The sequence below is a fragment of the Theropithecus gelada genome, chromosome 2 (genome assembly GCF_003255815.1).
Source record: "Theropithecus gelada isolate Dixy chromosome 2, Tgel_1.0, whole genome shotgun sequence".
Classification (NCBI taxonomy): Eukaryota; Metazoa; Chordata; class Mammalia; order Primates; family Cercopithecidae; genus Theropithecus; species Theropithecus gelada.
This window is the reverse complement of record NC_037669.1, coordinates 11,096,329-11,113,572: the sequence shown is the minus strand read 5'-3', so window position 1 is coordinate 11,113,572 and position 17,244 is coordinate 11,096,329. Positions and strand designations below refer to the sequence as shown.

At 35.3% G+C, this 17,244-nt stretch overlaps 1 protein-coding gene across 2 annotated transcripts in view; it reads left to right on the top strand.

The window, feature by feature from the left end:
* The window catches only part of VGLL3 (vestigial like family member 3), a 50,630-nt gene that overhangs the window by 26,971 nt on the left and 6,415 nt on the right, over nucleotides 1-17,244 (top strand). The gene's annotated exons all lie outside the window — the stretch shown is intronic.

Sequence of the window (17,244 nt, the reverse complement as noted above, 5' to 3'; positions counted from 1 at the left end):
CTAATTACCTTCTAAGGCTCCCTTTCTTATACTATCACCTTGGGGGTTAGGATTTCAACATCTGAATGTATTTGGAGGGGAGTCATAAACATTCAATTCATTGCAAATAGTTTAATAATTTTAGATGCTTTTTTTCATTGTATCTACTTAAAGAAATTAAGGAAACCTTGAAATCTAGAAGGTTGAACATAATATAATGTGTAGTGACAAACTAAAGTTTTATAGTATCATGTATGGCATAATCCAGGGGTTAGCAAAATTTTTCTGTAAAGAAACAGATCAAAATATTTTATGCTTTGTGGTGCCATACAGGTCTCTTGTTACCACTGCCTAATTCTACTCTGCTCATGTGGTGCAGAAACAGCTGTAGACAAAATTGGTATAAAGATGGTTGTGTTCCAATAAAACTTTATTGATTCACACTGAAATTTGAGTTTTATATATTTCTCATGTGTCATCAAATGCTACTCTGCTTTTTTCCTTCTTTTCTTCCAACCACTGAAAAATTCACTCTTGCATTCTTAACTCATGGGTGTACATAAACAGGTGATGTGGAATTTGGCCTGTGGGTAGTTGCCGACCCTCAGTATCATCCCTGTGTATAACTGTTATCTTCTACACACACTCATGCATGTGGGCGCATGCACTTCCTCAGTGAAAGTTATCCTGAAGTGTATATCCCAACTTTTAATGGTAGTTACTCATGGTAAGTTAGTGGATAGCATGAGCTTTGAAGCCAGACTGCCTGATTTTGTAAGCCCAGCTTTGCCACTTACAAAAGAAGCAGACTTTGGACCAATGACTTTGCCCTCCTTCTACTTCAACTTCTTTGTAGGTAAACGATGCCTAATAGGATTGTTTTGAGATTAAATTAGTTCATTCAGTAAAGCATTTACAAATATACCGGGCATATAACAAGTACTCTGTAAATTCTAGCTATGTAAGAGAAGATGGACAGACTTTCACTTTTTTTAACTTCTAAAAATTTATTATTTAGATATATTTCACAATGGCATATGCTTCACCATTTTCATAAGTATAACTGATGGGTCTTATATTTACAATATTGTGCAACCTTCTAATTACAGAACATTCCATCACCTCAACAAGAACTCCTATTCCTCCTAGGAATCTCTCCCAATTTTCCCTATCCCCTATGCCTGGCAAATATTAGTCTGCTTTCTACTTCTGTGGAATTTTTTATTTTGGACATTTCATACAAATGGAATTGTATGATATGTGGCTTTTTGTGTCTTTTTTCACTTAGTATAACGTTTTCAAGTTTCATGTGTGTTGTAGCATCTATCATAAAGTCATTCTTTTTTGGAGCTGGGTACGATTTCACTGTGTGGATAATACCACATTTTGCTTATGCATTTGATGCATAAACAAATGAATATGGACATTAGATTTGTTTCTACTTTTTGGCTAATAGGAATAATACTGTGATGAACACTCATGTGCAAGATTTTATTTTGTTTTGTTTTGTTTTGTTTTGTGACGGAGTTTCACTCTTATCGCCCAGGCTGGAGTGTAGTGGCAAGATCTCGGCTCACTGCAACCTCTGCCTCCCGAGTTCAACCGATTGTCCTGCCTCAGCCTCCTGAGTAGCTAGAATTACAGGTGTCTGCCACCACGCCTGGCTAATATTTTGCATTTTTAGTAGATAGAGATGGGGTTTCACTATGTTGGCCAGGCTGGTCTCAAACTCCTGACCTCGTGATCTGCCTGCATCGGACTCCCAAAGTGCTGGGATTACAGGTGTGAGCCACCGCATCCGGCCCTCATGTACAAGTGTTTATGTAAATGTGTGTTTAGTTCTCTTGGAAATATATCTAGGAATATAACTGTGGGGTTGAGAGAACCTCATTTTTTATTTTATATATTTCTGTATTTTTGGAATCTTTTTTTTTTCAAAGAGCATATATCTGTGATTTTTAAAATATTTACCTTTAAATTTTTAATTCTTAATTTTTTTAAGTATTTAAATTGTGAAGATTCATTACAATATATTATAATAGGGTTTGAGGTTTGGTAGGCAAAGCTGCCATAGGAAAGAAGTAAGGTGGTCCAGGTTTTCTGACGGGCTGAGTGGTGGTGAGGGGAGTGAGGTGCCTCTGGAACAAAATTTAAAGGGATCCATACTGTCAGGGCTGTGCAAGTGTATGCCACCCCATGTTTCACACCCGGGGCTCCTTATTCCTCTAACCTTTGTCTTGGTGTTGCTTTGCTGTCATGCTAGCTCACTCTTATTTTTTGCTCCCTCTGTTGAACAGGTATTACCTACAGGTACCTTGGAATGATCAGTATGGTATGATCATACGTCATTTGTATTTGCCCTCCACGCCACGTGAAAAATGCCCATCTTTACCAAGAGGGTGTTACCACACATCTCACATTTGGCTTTTTTCCCTTTCCTTTATCAATCTTTAAACTGAGTTCCATGGTTTCCATAGGAAAAATACTCAGAATGTGATAATACGGGCTTAATTGAGAAAACAAAAGATCTATTATCAACTGAATTTATTTACATTGCCTACATATACCTCTTAGAGATCACAGTTCCCTATAGCATATAAAATGTTTTGTATATTCTTCAGTAAAAAAGCATTTTAAATTGTGTTTAGCAGAAGATTTTTCCACTCCACTCTGCTTTTATTATGAACACATTTTGGGGGGTATACTTATTAACTTCTCATTTAACTTTGTTTCTTCCCCATAATAGAAGCTATGGTTTTCAGCTTTTTGAATGACTTTCACCTTACTTTAAGCTGCGTGTAACCTAGGTTAACAAGGGTAGGTGGGGCCAGAGATAACACCTAGAATCGTACAGTGAATAAGGAAGGGTCACAGGATGTGGAAGACTGATTGCAGCTATCTCAGAGTATTACACTGGGCCCCTTTGTGTGTAAGGAGGGGGAGAGTTAAATGTGGAAATATTTGTGATCATGTACAACATATTACCAGGCATTCACGTGTGAATGCCAGAATATGTCTTCTCTTATCATCCTCAGATTTTTTAGTGATGACATTAAGTAAATTCTGACATAGTAGTCCTCTTTCAGTGGTCACAATCATTCCATGCATTCTACTGAAATGTTGTCATTCTTACTTCCTGTTATTACCAATAATTCACCTAATGTAAGACATACAACCTTGTACATTCCAGCCAAGTTTAAATTAATTTTTCAAGTGAAGATTTGTTAATAAGGGCTTTTTACTGAAATTTAAACTTGACTTTCACAATTCCCACTTCATCCACTTTATTTAAATGCACCCAAAACAAAAGTAGTCATGCTTTGTGGTGTGACTTCTTTATAAACACAAGCTGCTCATGGCATGAGATTGTATTCATCTGTAGATCCACAGATTTATTTTTCTTGGGATCCCTCATGTTATTTTAGCTACAATTTTGTTATAAATATCTATTTTTACTTTGAGGAATGTCACAATAATGCAATATACAGTATACATAAACAACTTAGAATTGAGGTATTCATATACTTTTTGCTAAGATACATTTAGGTAACCTAATATTAAACAAACAAAACAACATCATATTCATATATATATATATACATATATGTATAACAATTACTTTTTCATAACCTATTATTTCTCAGGTCCATGAAATCTAGAACTTAGAGGGAGTAAACATATGCTGATGTACCTTTTGTTTCTCAAAAAAACACATCCTAATTACTAGCCATTAATTTGTGTAAGTAGCCACCTAATAGTGGATTCTCTCAGTGAGTCATTATATGAGCTGGCCCCAAATGTGATTATATCCAGATATTAAACACTATCTTGTTCATCTCTCACTTAGCAAGATATCTTTAGCTATCAAGTGAAATCAAGACTGTGTGTCACAGACTGGGACAATATTTTTTTGCCAGACAGAGGAAGCAACACTACAATAGCTACTGGTCCACAAATTACTTGCAAAGCACAGACTGAGAAGTTTGTCATAAGTACAGAAAGTTGTTTCTAGTATTCTCTCTGAAGAGATTTTCACAGCAATAAGCTTTACTCTCTAACCTGTGAATGAAGTTCATCTGTTAAGAAAACTGGAAAAAAATTGTTTGAGGCTCTCCATTTTGGTATGAGATAGGAAGGACTGGGTACTACAGGGGAAGTCAGGAGTAGATAAATGTCCTAATCTACCCTTTTCTCTACGTGGACAGCTTGTGCCTGATGATATCATAAAAGCAGAATCATATTAAATGGTATTATTAAATGGTATTCCAAATTATTTATGGTTTAAGGTCAGTAAGCTATATTTAAAAACAACATTCCAATTTAATCTGAATATTCTGTGAAAGGGACATTATTCACAAGTAACAAAAATTATATTTTAATGGATTTAAGTTGTAATCATCATTGCTCGAAATTGCTATATAGTATTCACTTTGGAACAGACTAATTAAACTGCTTTAGTGTTTAAGATTATGGTGGCTGGCACTACAATGATGCTTTATAATGAAGTCTATTAGTTAAAAACATAAATATCTTGGTTTTGTTAGGTACAGGAAATACAAAAAACAGGGTGAGAATAGCAAATATACTAGAGAAGCAAATGGAGAGGCAGTTTCTCTCCACGAAAGAGAGATCTATTTACTTCTTACTTTTCCATTCCACCCATAAATTTGCCAAAACTTACTCACATCTCAAGACCCATGATTTCTTTTAGGTGGTCTGGTGCTAATCCAGCTGGGTAAAAATCACTAGTTGCATGAAAGTTTGACAAATAACCTTGCTAAATAACACTCTTTAAAAGTTACTGATGAGTTAACTTCATTGGGGTACTAATATTATTAAAATTATGGAATTTTATACCCAGTAACATCCTAGAAATAATTTCTCTTTCTAAACATTTACATTTACAAAAAGGATTACAGGAAACGTAGATTTACAACTCAAGACCCTTGAATATTTACTAAATATTATAATGCTCCAATTCCAGGCTTCACAATGAAAGCAGGATGCAATAAATTTGGAGATGAATCATTAGAGAGCTGCAATAATAATAAACAGAATAGTTTGATTTATGTTAAAATATTAAAGCACTGTGATATTTTTCACCCTAAAGATTAGAGGGCATCAAAATATCGTATATTGTAGATGTTCAACTAAAAATAGTTTCCCTCCTTTCTACTTCACTTCTCAGGGAGCATACATTAGCCATCTGAATCCTGAGGATTATGGCATTAAGGATTCATTGAGGCCTTTCTTGACAATATTAATAATTTGTATACATGATTAGGAAATTATGAAGATGTTTAAAAATGGCATTAAAAATATAATAGGCATAAAAGTTTACTTATAATCATTTGATCTCAGTATGTAGACAGATAAAATGACCTTTCTCTCTGGAAGCCAGCCTAGGACTATATGATGTTCTTCCATCTCATTATTATGGTTCAAAAAAGATTTACAGAATTTTGTATACCTACCCTGAGGGCATTATCTCAGCTAGGAAAGTTAAACATCACCAAGCAATAGGTGCAGATTGTTTTAAAAAACACCAGGCAGAATGTTTATGAATAATGGAAATACTTTTTCTGGACTTTGTTGTCATTGTCGAGTTTATGATGATTTGGTAACAATAAAAATTTTTCTAATCAACACCCAATTGCTTCACACTTTCTACAAAACTTTTTCTTTTTCTCTGGCATATGTCATAAGCCTATTACTGAGGAAAAAAACATCAGAGTTATGTTAAAATATTTACAAACTCTTGATTGGTGTTAGTTGTGTAGGGCATGTGTCCAGAATGACAATTTCATGACCAGAAGGGTAATGGAAACCATCTTTGAGATGCATGCAAAATGCCAGGAGATCCCAGCCAGTGAGATCTGCGTGAAAAGTAACTGGATGATGAATAAGAGGGGAGAAATGCATTCCAGAACATTGCCGTCAGTTTCAAGCATTCAAAGCTGGATGCTGTAGGACCGTAATGAAATTCCCCTGCCCTCTGAGAGCCATGTAGCTATCATGCCCATGGGCTTCTGTGGGCTTTCCTCCATAAAATGGTGCCATAATGTCGCAATGCCTAAACTATGGGGATTTGCCTCAGATTCTTCTCCTGCTTGGTAGAACAGGTGCAGGAGCTTTCTAAAAGTGTTATGTTTTAGGATGTGTTTGCATAATAATATAAATAGTTATGTGGCGTAAATTTGAGTCATTGTAAAAGATGTCTTGCTAAGAGAAAATGCTATTTCTCATAGATTACTGGTAGAAAATTCGAGTTTTAGTTTTTTAAAGAAGTAGACTGGAAAATGCTGGAAAATGTAGTAACAGTAATAATATTCATAAACTTTGGCTGAGCATTCTTACTCCTATGAGTCTACCTCCCATAAATACAAGCCGCAGCATATGATACATGTACAAAATGTTTATTGTGACAATGTTTGCAGTAAGAAAAAAAGTGGAATTGAGCGATTACCATCAAGAGGTGGGATCTATGAGTGAACTGTGTTCCATATGGTATTGCTAACTGAAAAAGAAAAGCTCAGGAAAAGCACATATATGTCCTTTTTGGAAAATAATAACAAGAAAGTTTGCATATTTGTCTGCATCATATGTCCACATACATATCATTCAATGAAAGCAGAGAAGACTAGTTTGTCAAATTGTGCTTTCTTTTGGGGCAGCAGGTATTGAGGTCAGTAATATGAGTTTGAGGAAGAAAGGAGAAGGACTTTAGAAGATGAATATATATACATATTTATTTATGTACATATCCATATGTATGTATTGAAAGAGAAAGAAGGGCAGACAGGGAAAAAGAGAAAAGAGATACATTAATTTTATTAGTAATTTATTCCCCCTCCTCCCAAATTCACTTAGGGGCTCATAAAAATCCTGGTCAATGTAGGCATCTCTAATATTTGCAGAGATACAGAAATGTCTGTCCAGATATAGGTAGGGAAAAACGGGACTGAAAAACAGATTCTGGACACATATCACCACTTATTAGCTGCATTATGTTGAGTAAACCTATAACCCCTCGGCTCCTCCTCTTCCTTAGCTGGCAAAATGGAGAGGACACTTCCTCCCCTGACACAGCTGGGAGAACCCAATGAGCTCGTGTTTTCTAGATGGTGATACATGACACAGAATGAAAACTGTCATGATTCTGAATCTGAGATATGGTTCACTGTGACAAAAAATTAATTCACGCTGGAGGTTTGAGACATCCTGAAAAATTGAGGTACAAGCTGTGAATGCATCTGTCATTTTTATTTTGTCTGTGTCTGACTTAATCCTTTCCTGTTCTTGAAGATTAGCTGTGATATTTGTCACAGTTAAATTTCCTGATGGTGGTTTTGCTGATATTGGCCATACAGCGAAAACTGGGTGCTTTTGTATTGATTGGGCAGACAATGGAAAAGAAGATAAAAATACTGAGGGATTAACATCTTCAAGACATTTTTAAACATTTAAACATTTTCTCTATCTAGAATATCCTGCCACGTGAAATGAGAGGGTACTAAAAAAAAACCACCTATCCCTTTATGCTTATGTATTGAGATATTCATCCTTGTCACTCATATAAAACAAAAGAAAATTTTAAGTACAAAAAAGGAAGTTAGACTATGAATTAGGCTCAACAAAACTCCAATAATAAATGCTAATCCTTAAAAGTTGCAAATCTAAACTAATCAGTTTTTTTATCTTAGCATTAATTTTATGAAGGAGTTTTAAAGCTCCTTTACCATATAAATTACTATGTAAATTGGATAGCATCCCTTGTTAGCTTAAGTATTTTCTTAAAAACTGCAAGCAAGATTAGGCAATGCCATCATCGTTTGACCCTTTTCTTAAAAGAATTGTCATCAACTAGCTGTGGTTGGGAGGTGGAGACCTTTTCAGAGTAAAACTTGTCTTCCCAAAAGAAACTGATGTGCTCACGATAGAAGGAAGTCATAACTCCCAGGTTGTCCTGATATGACTCTCAGTAGAGAATTACACAAAGCATTGAAAAGGCTGTTTCAGTGGTCAGGTTCTTATCAGCAAATACGACTTTCAGCTTTGCTGTTTCTCATCTCTCATATAGGCGTGCATCTAAAAGAACAGATCAAATGAAGAAATCTGTTTCAGAACTTGTTCCCAGACAATTTTATATCCATTTTCCAACAGTCTGCAAAGATTATATACAAAAATTCTCTATGGCCTGAGGAATTTACAGATACAGTTTATTCCCTTTCAGGCTGCCTAACTATCCTTTTCTTGTTCTCTTTATCAATAATATAAGGTTTCACAAACAGTTGTCTGCAGGCAACATGTTCTGAATTTCTTGGCAAAAAGGAGTGATGAGAAACAAAATATGCTGGGTATTTTTTTTTATTTTTGGGATACAGTCTGATATGCTGGAGATTTAACTTCGTAATTTTTTTTTAACACAAGTATGTTTCGTAGTGTTTTTTTCATGCCTGGTTTACTTGAGCACTATTAGGTGATGCTTAGCATCTTCATAATCATTGAAGCCATATTTATGTTTGCTCGAATTGGACAGTCTCCTCTGGAAAATGTCAGAGAGTGAGCTTCTGTTCGTGCCACGTAAAAGTGAGATGAGGCTGGGCGCAGCGGCTCACGCCTGTGATCCCAACACTTTGGGAGGCCAAGGCGGGTGGATCACCTGAGGTCAGGAGTTTGAGACCAGTCTGGACAACATGGTGAAATTCCGTCTCTACTAAAAATACAAAAAATTAGTCAGGCATGGTGGTGCACACCTATAGTCTCAGCTACTGGGGAGGCTGAGGCATAAGAATCACTTGAACCTGGGAGGCAGAGGTTGCAGCGAGCCAGGATCGTGCCTTGCACTCCAGCCTGGGTGGCAGAGTGAGACTTTGTCTCAAAGAAAAAAAAAAAAAAGAGAGAGAGAGAGAGATGAATATTTTCTGATGTCAACTCAAAAATTCATATAGATGCAACATACCTCATTCTAATGGAATGCTTTCCAATATATCTTGCATTTGTAGAGAGATTGATTGGCATTAAATCAAGTACATTTATACCAAATAGACATTAAAATGCAAGTATATTTCAGCAGTTTTTAAGCATCTTTTAAAAATTTTAGAATAGTAAACGTTACAATTCATACTTCTAGGTATCATGTTTCCTATGTTGGTGTTATGTCCTTAATTATGTTTTTCTTTTGGGGTAAGAAATGGATCCAGATTAGCTCTTTCTCTGATTGGATTATCTGTTTTCTGGACTGTAAAGCTGTCACTGCATAACCTAGAAACCTCTTTAAAGATGCATGTTTGGCTACATTTGTTATCCAACAGATGTCTGGATAGTTAGAATCTCTTGAGAGTATTATAACTTGTGGTTTTGGTTACAATAAGTGATCCAAGCTTTTTATTTATTTTATTTATTTATTTTTTTTTATTTTGCTCCTCCCCAGTTCTGGGAGAAAGTCTGTAGAAGAAATTACAAAGAGTATTCCATTTCATTTTCCCCACTCCCTTCTGCTTCCCTTTATTCTTTGTCTCTGGCTTCAAAGTTTCTTTATATCTGCTTTTGAAATGGAAGTCACTGAATTGGTAAGCGGTGTCTAAATTCCATATCGTTCCATATAGTCCCCAGTCACCCAAGAGGTTATTGGCCACATTGACATTCAAATTTTGAGACTGGTAAATTGCCACTATGATAAAACAACAACAACAACAACAAACCCAAAAACAAACACACAAAAAAACAAAACTACCTAACTCTATGATTTATATTTTAGATATATATCCACAAGGTCAGTTTTTAAACAACTGGTTCAGATTTGTAACTTTATATCCTGATGTTTTAAGTACTTGCCAATTTACCCTCCAGCTGTGCATTTTAATATGCACATGTCTGAGGAAGTGGATGTCACTAAAGGCAAAGGCTAGAGATTCTGTGCACAGGAGAGTTTGTGGTTTTGGAGGGAGGTAGGTACTGAGAGAGCAAACAGAATAAAGTGGCTTGCTGTCTGGGTCTGGGAAACACCAGCAAGGAGAAACACCTGGGTGGCTGAACTTTTGTCACCTGCATGTTTGCCTCAGGTGAGCAGGTGCTGTGCTTCTTGAAATACCTTAGTGAATTATGGTTTTCTAGTAACATCAGGTTCAGTGGGTTTTACATTTCTACGCTCTTTTGAATCTGAGCTTAAAGACATTTTGACAAGTTCAGACAGTTTTTAACCTCGCTGTTTCTGACAATACTAGTATGTGGAGATTTTAAGTGCATTCTAAATGTGCCTGGAGAAAATACCTCTACACACGGAAAATCTCCCTCTGCCAGAACATTATTATGCTGCCATACTAGGTATCTTTTGTAATGATTTTGGTGTGCAAGAATTGTAATTATAAGAGAATAATTGCACTTGAAATATCATAATAAATTTAACCTTTGGTCTGGTTTAAGAAAATACATCTTATTTGTGATTACTTTAAAAAGAATTATTGTTCAAAATTTGCATATTAAATATGGAGAGAAGTCATCAAACTGGCAAAAATATTTGTAATACATGGGAAAAAATGCTAGGATACCTAAAAGTATACTAAATACTAGTATACAAAAAGCATTCAAAAATCAACGAGAAAATTACTTTTTGAAAAGCATAAGCATTTGGCCAGAGTTAAAACACAGAGGAATAAATGCCATAATCACACAATATCCAGCCTCACTAACAGTGAAAGAAACTCACATTGAAACAATTAGATGCTTTTAATCTATAATATTGATCATACATAGCAAAAAATATAAATATGGGTACAAAGTTCCTGAGCACATTTAGTCATCACAATTAAATACGTAAATGTCATTGTTCACATGCTTGGATTCAGCAATTATACATATGTGTATTTTTGGAAGAAATTTAACTCCTAAATATTCACACAACAGCTACTTTGTAAACCTCTTTGTGTGTGTGTGTGTGTGTGTGTGTGTGTGTGTGTATCTAAATGATGTACATCTATAGAGAACTGGGTAATAGTATACTATAGAATAAATACTGTGCAGCCTTCCAAAAGGATGGGGTCGAGGTACACATACTGACATAGTATGATTTTCCAAGATAATACTGCTGGGGAAATAGGCAAGTGGTATGTGTGTGTATATGTAGATCAGGTACACTTAGCAAATTGTCTGATGATAGGTGATATTATGTAGGTTTTTTACTTTCTAAATACTGTTTAACTTGATTTTTTAAGCAAGAATTCCATGATGTTTCAAGAGTTTTAAAAATGTTTTAAAATGTGGCACCTATATGTTAATCTTGATATTCACCTGCAATGAAATCATAGTTCTCAGATTGGGTAGCCTTTTCTCGTACATTTTTCTCTTGCAAGCGTTAAGGTGCTACCCCTACATAGATCTTATTTAGAAATTCTTAGCTAGTATTTAAAGTGATTGCCCCAAGGCTCAGACAAACAAATGCAATTCTATGATCATTAACAATGATAATTTCATAAAGCAATAGAAAATAGTATGACTGTCTCTTGCACCTTTTTGTGATCATATATCAATGTGTCAGCGTTAGCTGTCAAGTTGCTGGCGAAGTTTGGATATTTTGATGTAGCATCTGACACAGTGTTGTATATATTTAGCTTTGTAATAAGTATTTCTTATCTTTATTAAAGGATGATTGAAAAGGGAGATCTATTTTTTAAATATAGAAATGTTACCAGGTTCTTAGCCTAATAGTAAGCATTCTAATCCACATGGCTTCTTGACTTTTAATATGTATAAAATGAAAAGTTTACATTTACCCATATAAATGCTGTCTTTACTTTTAGATCTTCAAAGTTTCTACACACACTTTCAGGCTTTATGTTCCTATTTATGTTCCTTTTTTTCAATCAACAGCATGTTTCCCATTGTATGGTTACCTCTTTTATCTCCCACAATAAAATTAATTGAAAGCATATTCAGCTTACTTAAAGAGCCATGATCAGTGGTGTTGTCAAATGACTGTGCTTTCTCAGAAGTAGAACATGTTTATTTAGTGGGTTATGACTGAAAAACAAACAGTACCTAAAACTCAGCTGTATATTAGTGTCACTTTTTTGTTACCCAATGTTTATTTATTATTTCTATCTAGTGGTCAAAGACTTACCCTCATCAATTATGTTTATTCTTAGTTCAATCCACTGGCAGCTCCATTATTCTCAGTTTAAAACAAAATCCCATTTGAATTGAAATGTCTTCTCAGATTCTTTCCTCATTTTTTCCTTGGGGTTGCCTCTGTTCCTAGAAAGTTATTCACATCACAAAAACTGTCCAGTTGAAAAGTTGTTGTCTGCTTTTTGGTTCTGTCTTTTCATTCTTATCCTGGACTGCTGTTTCCAATATACCCTCCTCTAATCTGTTTCTCTAGCCATTCTCTATACAATATTCTTTCTAATGTGCTTTCTAATAATGGCCTGCTCAACTTGGCCTGTTTGAATTCAGTTCCTAGTGTTTGTGATCCCTCCAAGACGCCCATCTGGGGTGGCCCATGCTATTTCTTCTGCTGTGGGATACCCATATCACAGCTAATACTGACAGGGCCCTAGAATTCTCACTGAACTGTCTCCTTTACCATTGGTGGGGAGCGTAGGCAAGCTTTAAGACTTTTTGGAGAAAAAGAAAAACAGGGCTTTAGGAAAACTAAGGAGGAGGAAGTCTCTAGGCTGTTCATGCTCAGACCTACCATGTCACCATTTCTATTTTCTTATTTCTATTGCATTTTACAAGAGGTAGATCTGTGAAGCTGCTGCCTCCCTGAATCTCAGTTAGAAAATGAGTCATGATGTCTTGTTACATACAGTCAGTGCTATGATCTGAATAACTGCAACTCCGCCAGATTCATATGTTGAAATCCTAGCCCCCAGGTAATGGTATTAGAAGGCTGGGCCTTTGGGAGGTGATCAGGTCACGGGAGCAGAGCTTTCATGAGTGTAAATCAATGCCCTTATAAAGGAGATCTGAGAGAGATCTCAGGTGATCACACAGCAGAAGGCACTCTCTGTGAACCAGAAAACAGGCTCTCACCAAACACCAAATCTGCTGGCACCTTGGCCTTAGATTTCCCAGTCTTCAGAACTGTGGTAAATAAGATTTGGTTGTTTATAAGCTATCTAGTTTGTGGTATTTTGGTATAGCAGCCCAAATGGACTAAGACTGTTTAGAATCTTCAAATTTTTAAGGAAAATCATGTTCTCATCCTCTTCCTTGACCAAGACTTCTCACTTGCCCCTATCCAAAGGTTTTTTGTTGTTGTTGTTGTTGCTTTTTGTTGTGGTGGTGGGTTTTTTTGTTTTGTTTTGTTTTTGTTTTTGTTTTTGTTTTGTATGTTCATATTTCCTTTACTCTCATCCTGGCTCTGAATAGTTTTTTTTTTTTTCCTTTTCTTTTGGTGGTCAGGCAGTAGTGGTGTTGTAATTGAAGTAAGGAAATGGGTCTGTCTATGGACCTTCAGTTTCTTTCAGGCTTTTGTCGTAACTGAATTTCAAACTCAAACTCGGGAGTATACAATTGATCTCTTTGTTTCTTAGTTCATTTTTGACAACCACCTCAAGAGCCAACTGACCACTCTATGTTTTTAAAGTTCACACTGGAGAAGTCTGGCAGGGGGTGTGGTGGTTAAATTAAAGATACATGTAGAGACACATCAGTTAAATATGACACATCCTATCACATCATTGAAGTGGTCTTCATCAAAAGTGTAACAGACTACTATGTCATCATTTATGTCATTTAGGAAAAATGTGACAAATGGAGAATTTTTAAAAAATCACTGAGGGCCATTTTGTTAATCTTGATCAGTTCTGTTACATCAGGGTGTTTCTAAGCAGTGCAAAAAGGAGTATAAAAATATATTAAGTTTTCTTTGAATTGATTTTGTGATAATTTTGACTTAGGCTACAGCCAGTATAATTCTCATAAGGTGAACACATATATGATGTTTAAGACCCTTGACTCTGACATCAGATCACCTGTTTTAAAATCCTATTTCTCTCACTTAATAATTGCATAAATTATCTTAACTTAAATTTTCTCATTTGTAAAATGAATATTATTTCAGCATGATTAGAAACATGAAGTATGATGTTTCATATAAAGTACTTAGCACCATTCCTAATATAATCATTAAGGCCCTAAGAAAATGTTAGCTCACCTCATTTTTATGATTTTTTTTCCTTTCACTGAAAAATCTCATGGTCTGAACAATAGAACTAAAAGAAAATGGCTACTGTAAAGAAGGTAAGCAGATGTGGTTTCAGACTGCCAGTGGGGAAATCTCAGGATATGTTATGAATTAATTTCAAGTAGGTTTGATTTGGGTAAGTGAGGAAGCAGAAAAGTCTGAATAGGAGCAGAACCTGTAGCAGAGTGGATTTTGTTCCGGCAAGAAAAATCATGGGAAATACTAAATAAATGTAGACCACGTAAGATTCATGGTTAACAATTTTGCCCCGCTCCACCCTCGCTGGGAAAAACTAAATGTACTTGTTGACTCTTAATAATCCTGATCTACCATTACCAGTTGTCTTAATAAAAAAAAAAAATTGTAGTCCTGCTTTTCTTTTGCAACTTATTAGTAGGGTGTTTTGTTTGTAGTTGCTCATTTTCTTGTGCTTTACATATGCCTATTTTGAGATTTACAAATGAATGCCTGGTAATTAAAGCAAAGTTTTTTATGTTCCATCACCAAGAAGTTTAACCACAAGGATCCATTAGATATCTGATACATTTCAGGCCACAGAGGAATTGACTTTTTAAGATTCACATTGTAGAAATGCAGAGACATGGAAACAAGAAATTGAATAGATGAATTTATAATGAGAGAATGACTTCTGTTATTCTGATTGGAAAATCTGGGGCGATCTTAAGTAATGCAATACTTGTCCGCAGCAAAAGGCTCACGTGATTTTGAAAGAGTCATATGTCTTTGCAAAGCAAATAAGAAATTGCCTTTATTTAAAAGCAAAAATAAGACAGGCAAACCACTTGATGATTACAATAGTATTCATGACTTGCAGTGCTGACATTCTGTAGATTGATGCAGTCTTCAAGTGTGGAAATCCTGAGTCATACAGAAGATGAGATGTTTTAATAATGAAAAAAATATTTATATAGTCAGCAGATTGTCAGTAAAGGTGGTTTAGATTACAAGAGTTACCCAACAGAGACTATGTCAGGTTGCAAATTATTCTAACCAGAAAACCATTTGAAAATGAATAAAGCAAACTTAGAGTGGATTGACATACCCCAGATCCTTTTATTTTTTTTCTCTCCCTCATTGTCCTCTTTTATCCTTCTCCTCCTCTTCTTTCGAAATGGAAAAGGAAAACTATTGCTTCTTTATCAAGTGTAATACCAGTATGCTTGTGGAAAAAAGAAAAGTGGAGCCAATCTTTCGGCATTCAGGAAGTGTTGCTTGTTCCCGGTATACAAATGTTACATAGTACGCAGATTGTGACTTGTAATTTTGTGAAGTGCTTCTTTATCTCCTTCTACTTGTTCTTTTGCCCTTTGTGTAGCCTGTTTTGTAGATTGTCTTAATGTCTCCAAACACTAATTGTGTCCGATTTTGTAACGACATCCATATTTTACAAAATTCTTTTACTAGTTGAGGGATAAGAAATGTTGTTTAATAATAGAAAAACTTTGAACCAAATTGGCTCATTTAGCTATTCAGTTTCTGACATCCATCTTGGATTACAACAGTTTTAGATCAAAGGCCAAGAAAACAACTTGAGATCCTTGCACCCACAGAACAGCAACCTTGCCGCATTTCTACCTATACGTTTAAAGAGTTTTGCTTCATGTTTTGTTATTTAGTTTTAAACAACATAAAAGCACCTATTACTCTGTGTTTTCGCTCTTCCAAATAATGATACTTCAGGTACAACAACAAAGGGAACTAAAACGGGTGCCAGATGTATTAACTAACTTTATTGAGGTAATAATTTCACAATATATAAGTTCATCAAAATATCTTGTTACACACCTTAAATATATATAATTTTAGGCCGGGCGCGGTGGCTCAAGCCTGTAATCCCAGCACTTTGGGAGGCCGAGGCGGGTGGATCACGAGGTCAGGAGATCGAGACCATCCTGGCTAACATGGTGAAACCCCGTCTCTACTAAAAAATACAAAAAACTAGCCGGGCGTGGTGGCGGCACCTGTGGTCCCAGCTCCTCGGGAGGCTGAGGCGGGAGAATGGCGGGAACCCAAGAGGCGGAGCTTGCAGTGAGCCGAGATCGCCCCACTGCACTCCAGCCTGGGCGACAGAGCGAGACTCCGTCTCAAAAAAAAAAAAAAAAATATATATATATATATATATATATATATAAAATTTTAATTTTCAATTATATATCAATGAAGCTGAAAAGAAAAAAACAAAAGTAACTGCGAGTAGGTGCAAACTGAAGACGCCATGTGAATAGCCCATATCAGATATTAGTCAATTAACTGTATTAGACACAGATAAAAGTCACATTTCCTGTTTTCTCTTTGATAAATTATTACTGATTTTAGCTTTGAGTTCGAATTAATCTATGTCCTATTAATCTATGTATACCTTCCTTTCGTCACTATTTTTAACTTCTAAATTTTAATTTTTGCTATCTGGTATGATTTTTTAAATCCACTTTAAATATTTTTTGGAGGAAGATAAGATAAAATAAGTAAATTAATAAATAGAATATAGGTCTGGACTGTTAGTTATGAACCAACTATATTTATTTTACCTACAATAGTAGACTCAGTTTTTAGCCATCTAATTGCTCACATAGTTTATAGCAATCCCATTGTGGAGTACATTTCAAAATAACAACCGAATTTATTTTTCACGTTAGTCTAAAAGAATAATTTTGATTGTTACTGAAAGTATTAATTGAAGCACTGCATAAATGCTCCAAAGATTATTTACATCTTTTTTCTCCCAATATCACCTCCTTTTGAAATTACAAATGTTTCATTTTTTTCTATTTGCTATCCACTCATACTCCAAGAAAACAAAAAAAAAAAATAGCAACCAATTTGTATTGTATAAATAGCACTGTTCTAGTCTTGTGTTTTTGTTACATACTGTGTTCGTCGGCTTTTTGAAAATTATGAGCTCTGGCACAGAATTTGCTTAGAGATCATGTTGTCTTCAAGTCAGACCTCACAGTTGCCTGGATTATCTTTTTGGTTTCTACATCCGATGTATTGCAGATTACGCTAATTTTTGGTACTATGTGTATTAATGTTCTTTATTGTTTCTCATTGTC